Raw genomic sequence first — 10,648 nt, 5'->3', positions numbered from 1 at the left:
AGTAATTCAACTTCAAAAGCATTTTAAGTGTCAAACTTCCATAAAATCTTACAAGGACCAAACCTTTTCATCTTTAGTTTATTGTAAGTACAAATTGGAAATCTATTTTTCTTCAAATAAACAATCACTTCATTCCCAACCTCAAAATATTTATGTATTGTTGCTTTATTCTCCTTTTATTTATATTCAAGGTTACTATCCTCTAGTTTATTCTTTAGTTCTTCTTCTTCATGCAAATTTTCCATGACATCTACAATTTCATCTTCTTTAGCACTTATCTTCACCTTAGTATTCAAATCTCTTGATTCTAGAGTCTCTTTTGGTTTCTATCCATCAACAATCTCAAAAGGTATCTTTTTTGTACTTCTATACCAATAATTTTTATATGCAAACTCTACTTGTACCAAATTCAAATCTCAATTAGTAGGATTATTGCTAAACAAAAATCTCAGCAAGTTACGCAAATTTCTATTCACAACTTTAGTTTTTCCATTTGTCTATAGGTAAAATGTAGAACTAAATTCAACTATATATCCATTTTTTTCAAAACTATTCTCTAGAAATAACCCATACACTTAGTATCATTGTCTAAAAAAAAAAGGTCCTAGGTAACTCATGTGCATCATAGTTTTCTTTAGATTATAGTTCTACTACATGTACTTCATCAAATGTTTTCTTATAAGGTATGAAATAAGCCATTTTTGAAAATATTTTAACTACTACTATAATAGAAGCATTACCTCTACAAGGTCTAGGAAAACCATGAACAAAATCTATACTAATATCCTTGCAAGGTTTATTTGATATATGCAATGGAAAATACAATCCACAATTTTGACTAGTTCCTTTTTTTTATAACAAATTTAGGAACTTTTGACCACCTTTTGCACATCCTTGTAAATATGAGGTCAATTGTATCTATTGTTCAGGAAACAACCTTATTGTTTTGTCAATTCCAAAGTGTCTGACAAGTCCTCCGCTATGATTGTCCTTCATGGTGATATCTCTCATAGATCCTCTACATATGTTCTATTGAATTCCTTTGAAAATGATGTGTTTTTGAATGAAATTATTAATCTACTTATCATTCTCTTTTATCAATTAATTCTTGTAAGCCTTCTGGGATTCTATAAAATCAAGATCAAAATGAAAAGAATGTTTCAAATCATCAAAATTAAATACCCCAACTCTCATTTCACTCAACAAATTTGTTCTTCTACTCAAATCATAAACAACCTTAATTGGTTATTCACTCTTATGTTTCAATTAAAAGGAAATTGAAAATCATGAACAATAGCATAGAATTTCCTATTATAAACTTGATACCTCTTCTTAGTATCATTCAATTTCTCATTGAAGAAAGCTATAGGTCTCCATTCTTCACTCAAAATAGCTATAATGAGACTTCAAGCATAGCATTACATACTAAACTAATTTTTTTTATGAACTTCATATAGAAACTTGTTAATCCATGAAGTTATCTAACTTACCCAACATTCTTGGGTATAGGCTAATTAAAACTAACTTTCACCCTTTTAGGATTCACATTAAAACCATCAACTAAAACCACAAAACTAAGGTGCATAATCTCTTCCTTCATCAAGGAACATTTCTTCAAATGAATCAACAACTTATCTTCCTTCAATCTCTGCAATAAATGTCTAACATGATCAAAGTGTTCTTCTATAGTCTTACTCAATATTAGAATGCGATCAAGATATACAATTACAAACTTCCACAAGAATTTCTTCAAGACCTTATTCATCAACCTCATGAAAGTACTTTGTGAATTAGTTAAACTGATGGGCATAACCTACTATTCAGAAAAAATTTCGTTTGTCTTAGAGGCAATTTTTTATTCATCCCCTAAATTGGTTCTAATCCAATGATAGGCCACTTTTCAAATAAATATTTTTAAAATACTTTTCTCCACTCAAACAATTCATATTGAAATTCATCCTAGGAAAATTAAATATATACTTCATTCTTAGCTTACTTGTAACTCTAGGAATAGTGTGTATTCTCATTATCCATCCTTCTTAGGTGTCAATATAGAAGGTACAATAAAAGGAATTAAAATTTCTCTAATTAGACACTTTCCAAGGTGTTCTTGCATGTGTCTATCAAATTGAACATTTTCAGCAGGTGTTAGCCTATGTGGTGATTTACTAGGAAAACTAGCTCTAGGTATTATATCAATACAATAACTAATACTTCTCATAGGAGGTAAACCACTAGGTACATTATCAAAAATAATACATTGAAAACTAGAAAATAAATATTTTATATTAGGTGCATTCTCAAGTTCATTGCATTTATTAACCTTCCTAGGAATCAACAAAACAAACATTATTCTGCTTCACATCTTTAACAAACATGTTTCCTTCAACTAAACAAATAGTTATTGTCATACAATGATTCCCATCAGCCTTTCCTATCAAAGGCAACAAGACTTGTTTCTTCCCATCAACCCAAATAGCATACCGATTTAATCTACCATCATGTGCAAATCTTTTTTATCATACTGTAAAGGCATGCCCAATACAATATGACAACAATCCATAGGCATAATATCACATAGGATTTTATAATAATAATTCCCAATATTGAATTTAACAAGGAATTGTTCACTTTCAAGTAACTTATGATCCTTCTAGAACTAAGAAACATGATAAGGTTTATGATTTCTCAATCTCTACAGTTGCAACTTATTAATCAATACTTCAGATGTCATTATCTAAAATTCTATTGTCAATGATGACTATGCGACATTTTCCAATGATCTTAGACTTAGTATTCAATAAATTCCTTCTTAGAATATGTTCTTTATTAGTTTCCTCATTCCATAAGATTCTTCTCAACATAAAGTTCTCACCATGCTAAGGTTCATTTGGTGATTCAACAACTTCTTCACAAGCTAAAGTATTTGTGTTGCTACCTCCAATCTTCTTACAAGAATTACTACATTTAGTTCCCTATGTCATTCTTCTATACACTTGAAACAAGCACCCTTAAACCAATACCTTTCTTTTTTTTTACCATCATTGTTATTTCTAGAGTAACTAGTATAGGTACCTCTTGTTGAATTACCTTTCTTACAAGAGGGTTCCTCTTTCCATTTTGTCTTTTTTCTTGTCTTGTACTACATTGTTAGATGTGCTACTTTCTTCATAGGTTCTTCCACTCCTTCAAAATCGTCCACCTCTTCCTCTTTGTCTTTGATCATGTTTCTTCACGTACCTTTCTTCAACCTTGAGGGCATTCAAATATGCTTCTTCCACACTATCCATCTGCACAAAACTAATGTCTAATCTATAAAATTCCTCAATGCATTCCTTCATATTCATGTCTTTCTTTCTTAAATTATGCATCGTCCTCAATAGATTAAATTGGTAATCTACAAGAACAAACTTATTCTTCATCTTACCTATTATCTTTACCCAAGTCTTAATTATTTTTTCTTCTTTTTGTCTTTCAATCTATAAATAATACCACTAAAGTGAAGCTTAACACTTTGACTTTGTAATTACTATCATAACCTTCTTATTATCAGGACTAGTCTCATACTCAAAGTGCTTATCCATATCATAGATCCAATCTAATACAACTTTAGTCTCAAATCTCCCATCATAATAAGAAATTTCAACATTGGGTTTGGAGTTAGTAGTAGACAAAACTCTCAAAAAGTCTTTCCTCATCTTGTCATACATCGAGTTCAGGATTATGATTAGGTGTTTCTACTTCATAATCACAAACTTATTCAAGATATACACCTCTGCGAGTTGTCTCAACATCTTCAAGTCTCACTACAATGTGTTTCAACAAATCCATTTTAGAACTATCTACATTTCCTCTATCTCTAACAATCTTGACAATAATTCCTACAAGATTGTAACCTTCTACATGTTGTAGGTCATATTTTAGATAGGCCTCTCTATAACCAATCTAAGTCAATATTCTAGGCAGTTTGACCAAAGTCAATATTAAAAAATTAAGACTTAATTCTTTTCATTTAATTTTGACTATTATGAAATTCCACTTGAATATTGGTGCACAAAATCTCTCTAACATGAGTCCTTTGAACATTTTATTGAAGTACAATTTGATGAATTCTTATAATGAAAATCCTACTTATCTTCCCTCATCCACAATCTTCACTTTCATTCATTTCATATTTTTCTACCAAATATTTTTTCTTTTATCTTTTGAATGAACAAATATATTATATTAAAAATAATAAATATTTTCCCTGAATGTGTCATTTGAATATCACAGGGTCCTCAAGAAATCTCCAACATTCTATTGCCAAAAATTTGTTAAGATGTTCTAATGTGAACTTAGAAAATATTATTATCAATCTAACATATAATTCGTCTACAAATTTAATTATGAAAAATTTCTGCAACCCACTAAAACCCAATACCTTGTCTAATCAAGAAATAAAATTAAAAATTCGTTTCCCTTGGAATCAACTATAGATATAAGTTAGGTCGCCAAGTCACTTCTCATCAAAATCTCCTCATGTAAAAGTATATAAAAAACCCATTACATAAAGCATCAATGCCGGATGCACATTAAGAGTAAAACATACTGTTTCGATGAAGTAATCTCAACCCTTCCAAATAAATTTATAGCTCGTATCCAAAGACTATGTAGTAAAGAAAACGACTGGTCGAAAAGAAAAATCCTTGGATTCTAAGTTGTATTGATGGTAAAATAGTGCCCATCTTGGAACTTCTCTGAAAAGGAAATAAAAAATGGTCTAACTGTAATAAAGAATATAAATCAGATGTCAGTGGGTCTCTCTCTAGTGGAGTTTGCTTGTGGATATGCTGTTTGGACCCCTAATAGATTCCACCTTTCATTGCCCCCAAAGAAGCATTTCCTCTCTATAAAAAAAAGCATTGGTTTTGTGTCTACCACAGAATTTTCAGGGAGGAATTGCTACAGAAACACATCTTTTCATGGAGATGGATTTGAAGATTTCTATTGAGTTTTTCTCGACCAGCAGAAGGCTATATAATGTAAGCAATGCGATTTCATTCATGAACTGCATGGCGCCATCTCAGTATAAAGGCGTATGTTATAATGGATCGGTTTGAGAAGACATAATTCGGTTTTAGGATGTTTACATGGCACAGGCAACTCCAAATCTTTGGCAATTATTCCAAACGTCTCAATTCTCTTCTTCTGCACAGTAAAAACTATCACGTTTTTGTTTTATTTTGTACGGAATTTAGTATTAGCGTACTTACGTATTGCGTTCCTGCCACTGTGTCCTATTAATCAAAACAATTGTCATCAATGTGAACAAAGTCATGGTTCAGGATGGTTATTGTTTATCTGTGTTAATGATATTGAGTGCTAAGATGGATACAGATTGATGTTCCTTTTAGTTCACGCCTATAAAGTTGTTAAGAGAAATCTGACAACCACGTGTGGAGCGCAGATAGTTATATATATAAAATGAGCTCATTATTATCATAGTTTTGACGATGTTTAAATCATTTGTGTGGGGGACAGACAGGTACATATACAATCAGTTTGTAATTATCTGAGTTTTAATGGCGTTTGAAACATATCCAGTGACCTAAACATGTGTTTAACCATATGCTCTTTTTCTCTACGTTTTGTTAAGTTTGTCACAATTCTTTTCATTCTGTTAATGCTGTTAATTGTGTTGGATCATATCTTTTAGACCTGCAATTAAGGGATATAACTTTGTTCCTTTAATATAGTTGACATTAGATCATCTAATGATGATTTCTATAATTCAGTTATAGATTAACAGTTTAATAAATTAATTTACAAAATTAAATCAGGAATAATATTTATTTATTTAAATTTAACAACTAATTTTTTTCATTATATATCAATAATGAACAACATAAGACAACTAGCATAACCTTAAAAACAATGTTACAGCAATACCCAAGAAACTCTAACTGAGAAAAATCTAGAAACACAAGTTTATTCAGTTCTAGGAGCAAGAAGTCACAAAAAAAAATTACAAGATTTCCACAACAATTATATAGAGGAGATTTTAACCTCACAATCCTCTTTCTCAACATGGACACTCTCACTAAGTCCTAGCCTGTACTAATAAAATGTGTACCTTAGCGTTAAGTGATGTTCACAATAAATAGGTGTTAACACAATCTGCCTCATTGCATTCAATCCTCTTTTGAGATAACACATCTATATTATGATAGTAGTTATATTTTTAAACATCTTTAATGAATTATGCATACTAAAAAGAAAGTCTCACCTCAACCTAAACTTAGGGGTTGCCATCATAGATAGATAGCTATGACATTCTTTATTTGTCTTTGAAAGTAAATAGATGTTTGGACTTCCTTGTGCATAACAAAAACTCAACATGAAAACATCTCTTGAGCTCTAAAAAATTGATGTGTCCTCTTAGCAATAAAGGCGTATAGCTCAAGACAAGATTAACACTAGATTATACAATCTTGGCCTCTATCAAGGCCTTGGTCAAGATGTCTACAACTTGAATGTAATGAATCTTCTATGAAGTGGTACTTGATCTTAATGCACTTTGAATTTTCATAAAATGTTGGATTCTTAGAGAGTTCAGTACAACTATTATTATCACTGTAAGTTGTCTCCATCTCTAGCTTTGGATAGAAAAGTCCAACTAGAAGCTTTCAAGGCTATATGGCCTTACATGTATCCATACTAGATGGCATAGATTTTACCTCTTCTAAACTTAGTGAAACTACACTATAATGTTTCCTAGTTTACAAAGAGATAGATTCCTAACCACAAGCTAAAATTATATGTTAAAGTGCTTTTCCTATTAGTTTTAGCATTGACCCTATTTGCATCAATGAACCCTTCAAGTTTGATCCCATCCTACTAAATAGACCTAGTTTTAAAAAATTATCTTATCGAGAAACACCAAGGTGTTCTTTGTAGCCACCAAGTGTAGACTCTTAGGGTGTACCATAAATGCTTGAATCACCATGAAACAATCATTCAACTTGTTCATCTACAAGCATCAATAATCTTATAGTTGATCACAAGTGACATCGATATGTGCTCTCCATCCTCCATCTTAGATTACTTGAAAATCTATGCATTGTTCTATCCTTTTAAAAAAATAAAAAAAATCTTTATTTATCTCTTAATCTCAATAAGTAGTGCATTAACCCACATTCCTTCAATGTAGAGCCCTATTATCATATTGAAGGTCCTAGATTACTGGGGGGAGGGGTTATGTGAATAAAAAATCAACCAACTTAAAATTCGAACCAAAATTTATCAATATAATGAATGGAAACCCTTGGTTAGAGGGAAAACCATGGTGGCAATCAATATCCACAAATATTTTTCACTACTAAAATATGTCATGTTAAAGGATTGGCCCTAGTAGGAGCTTAAAATAATGTCTAGTTAAGAAAAAATGTTCTATAATAACTCATTAGCTTAAATGACTTAATTGAAGCCCTATTACCTGAGCTTTATCCTATTAGAAGTAACTTTCTGAAAGAATTTTCTAACTTAAATTTATGATCTACCCAATTAAAGGAATTATCATCGGATCCTACTAGAGCTCCTACTCACCTTGTTAATAATGATATTGTTAGATGCTTTTAAATTCTAAACCTATTACAATTAACTTTGTAGATCAATCTAGCAATAAACAATAATAAGTGATAAAAAAAGATCCTTTTGACTTCACCATCTACATCTCCCAATAGATATTCAACTACCATCTTGCTTGCACAACCCTTATCAATGATGATTGTTCACCATCCTCTACAAAACAACTCTCTACTATATGTATACACATTTCATCATTAGGTAACCCTAACCCAAAATGCATTATATTAGATCCATTAGTATTTGATCAAAATATGTTATAGAGCCCTAATCCATCATTAGTTGATACCTTATGATCAACATCTTCCACCATGTGTCAATATAACATAAAACATTTTTCCTTTAAATTTTTTGCAATAAAAAAACATATTTCCAAAAAATTCCACCACAAGCTTAAATGTATAGCTAATCCATCAAATATATTTTCTTCCATGTCATTTCCACATCCTCACCCATCTAACCAACTCAAAATGTATACTAGAAATGGTTTGCATGTTATTGGTTTGAGATCATATCAAAAAATTCAAAGTGTTCTTAATTTTCATTCCTAAAACTTATTCAATCAATCTAGAGAATTCCTTCCTATAAACCAAATCAAACATAACTCTAATGTTGATCCAACAACTTAGTAAAGATCATAAACCATGGATTTTATTAATTGAAACACTATAGATTTGACAAAAAAATTATATCATTTTGTAAATATTAAAAGATGACTAGCCCAAAATGACCATTCCACTTTAAGTATTTATAAATCTTTCACAAATGTATAAAACAATAAATTAGAATCATAGTCTATGGGGGAAATGTGAATGTATACCCCCCCACCCACCCACACACAAACACAAATATATATATACATATATATATATATATATATATATAGACACACACACATACATACATATATACATACATATATATCTATGTATGTATCTATATGTATATGTATATGTAAATGTATGTATGTATATATATATATATATATATATATATATAGACACACACACACACACACACACACACACACACACACACGTGTGTGTGTTTGGGTGTTGCCCAAGTTTCAATTCATATCTTTTTGCTCTAGGGTTTTGAGTCAAGTCAAGTGTCAATGTCTTGAGTTTGAATCTAGATTTCCCACAGGATAGCTTTTCTTCTCATAATTCCTTTAAGCTAATCTAATGTGGGAAATCATATGAGCAATGCACTAGTCCAATGGCTAGGTGATTGGGTTTTGGAGGGTTTTTTATGCATTCCCTTGATGAGAAGAAGGTATGGATATTCTATTGATTCTTATTTATTTATTCCTAATCATGTGGAGATAAAGATTATTTGATCAAAATGTGGTACACAGCCCTAATCTATCATTAGTTGATACCATATGATCAATATCTTCCACCATGCATCAATATAACATAAAAAATTCACCCTTTATATATGTATGTATGTATGCTACCCAAGTTTCAATTCATATCTTTTTGCTCTTGAGTTTTGAGTCAAGTGAAGTGTTAATGTCTTGAGTCTGAGTCTAGATTTCCCATAAGATAGCTTTTCTTCTCATATTTCCTTTGAGCTAATCTAATGTGGGAAATCACATGAGAAATGCACTAGTCCAATGGCTAGGTGAGTAGGGTTTGGAGGATTTTTTATGCCTTTCCCTGATGAGAAGAAGGTATGGATATTCTATTGATTCATATTTCTTTGTTCCTAATCATGTTGGAGAAAGAGATTATTTGATCAAAATGTGTTATAGAGCCCTACTCTATCATTAGTTGATACCATATGATCAACATCTTCCACCAAGCATCAATATAACATAAAACACTCGTCTTTTACATTTTTTCAATTAAAAAAAACATATTTCCAAAAAAAATCAACAAAACCTTAAATGCATAGCTAATCCATCAAATATATTTGCTTCTATGTCATTTCCATATCCTTAGCCAGCTAACCAAGTGAAAATATATACTACAAATGGTCTACATGTTATTGGCTCAAGATCAAATCAAAACATTGAAAGTGTTCTTAATTTTCATTCCTAAAACTTATTCAATCAATCTAGTACATTCCTTCCTATAAACCAAATCGAACATAACTTTGATGTTGATCCAACAACTTAATAAAGTTCATAAATCATGGATTTTATTACTTAAAATATTATAGATATGACTAAAAAATTATATCATTTTCTAAATATTAGAAGATGACTATCCTAAAAAGACCATTCCACTTTAAGTATTTATAAATCTTTCAAAAATCTATAAAACAAGAAATTAGAATCATAGTCTATGGGGGAATTTTGAATATATAACCCCCCCTCGCCCACACACAAATATATATATATATATATATATATATATATATATATATATATATGTATGTATGTATGTATGTATGTATGTATGTATGTATGTATGTATGTATGTATGTATGTATGTATGTATGTATGTATGTATGTATGTATGTATGTATGTATGTATGTATGTATGTAGCCCAAGTTTTAGTTCATATCTTTTTGCTCTAGGGTTTTGAGTCAAGTCAAATGTCAATGTCTTGAGTCTGATTCGAGATTGCCCATAGGACAACATTTTTTCTCATAATTCCTTTGAGTTAATCTAATGCAGGAAATTATATATATAATCTACTAGTCCAATGACTAGGTGATTAGGTTTTGGAGAGTTTGTTATGTGTTTCCCTGATGAGAAGAAGGTATAGATATTCTATTGATTCACATTTCTTTGTTCCTAGCCATGTTGGAGATAAAGATTCATGCTATGTTGTGGTTTTCATAAAAGAAATTGTAGATTATCAAGATAGAATGTAGGAGAAGCAAATAAATCATTAGAAATTGTGAAAGAACCTAGTCAAAGGTCTGTATCTCAAGGAAGGATACATTGAAAAGAGATCACATGCATATTCAAAGAAAATGGTTGTGAAGAACATTCAAGTGAAGCTAAAAGATGATATACAAATGGTGTGAACAAGCTAAACATAGTAGAAATTGAATTTGATACAGAGT

Source organism: Cupressus sempervirens, chromosome 4, assembly GCF_028749045.1.
Source record: "Cupressus sempervirens isolate cs-2001-9-10 chromosome 4, ASM2874904v1, whole genome shotgun sequence".
Taxonomy (NCBI): Eukaryota; Viridiplantae; Streptophyta; class Pinopsida; order Cupressales; family Cupressaceae; genus Cupressus; species Cupressus sempervirens.
Note: the sequence above shows the minus strand (reverse complement) of the source record.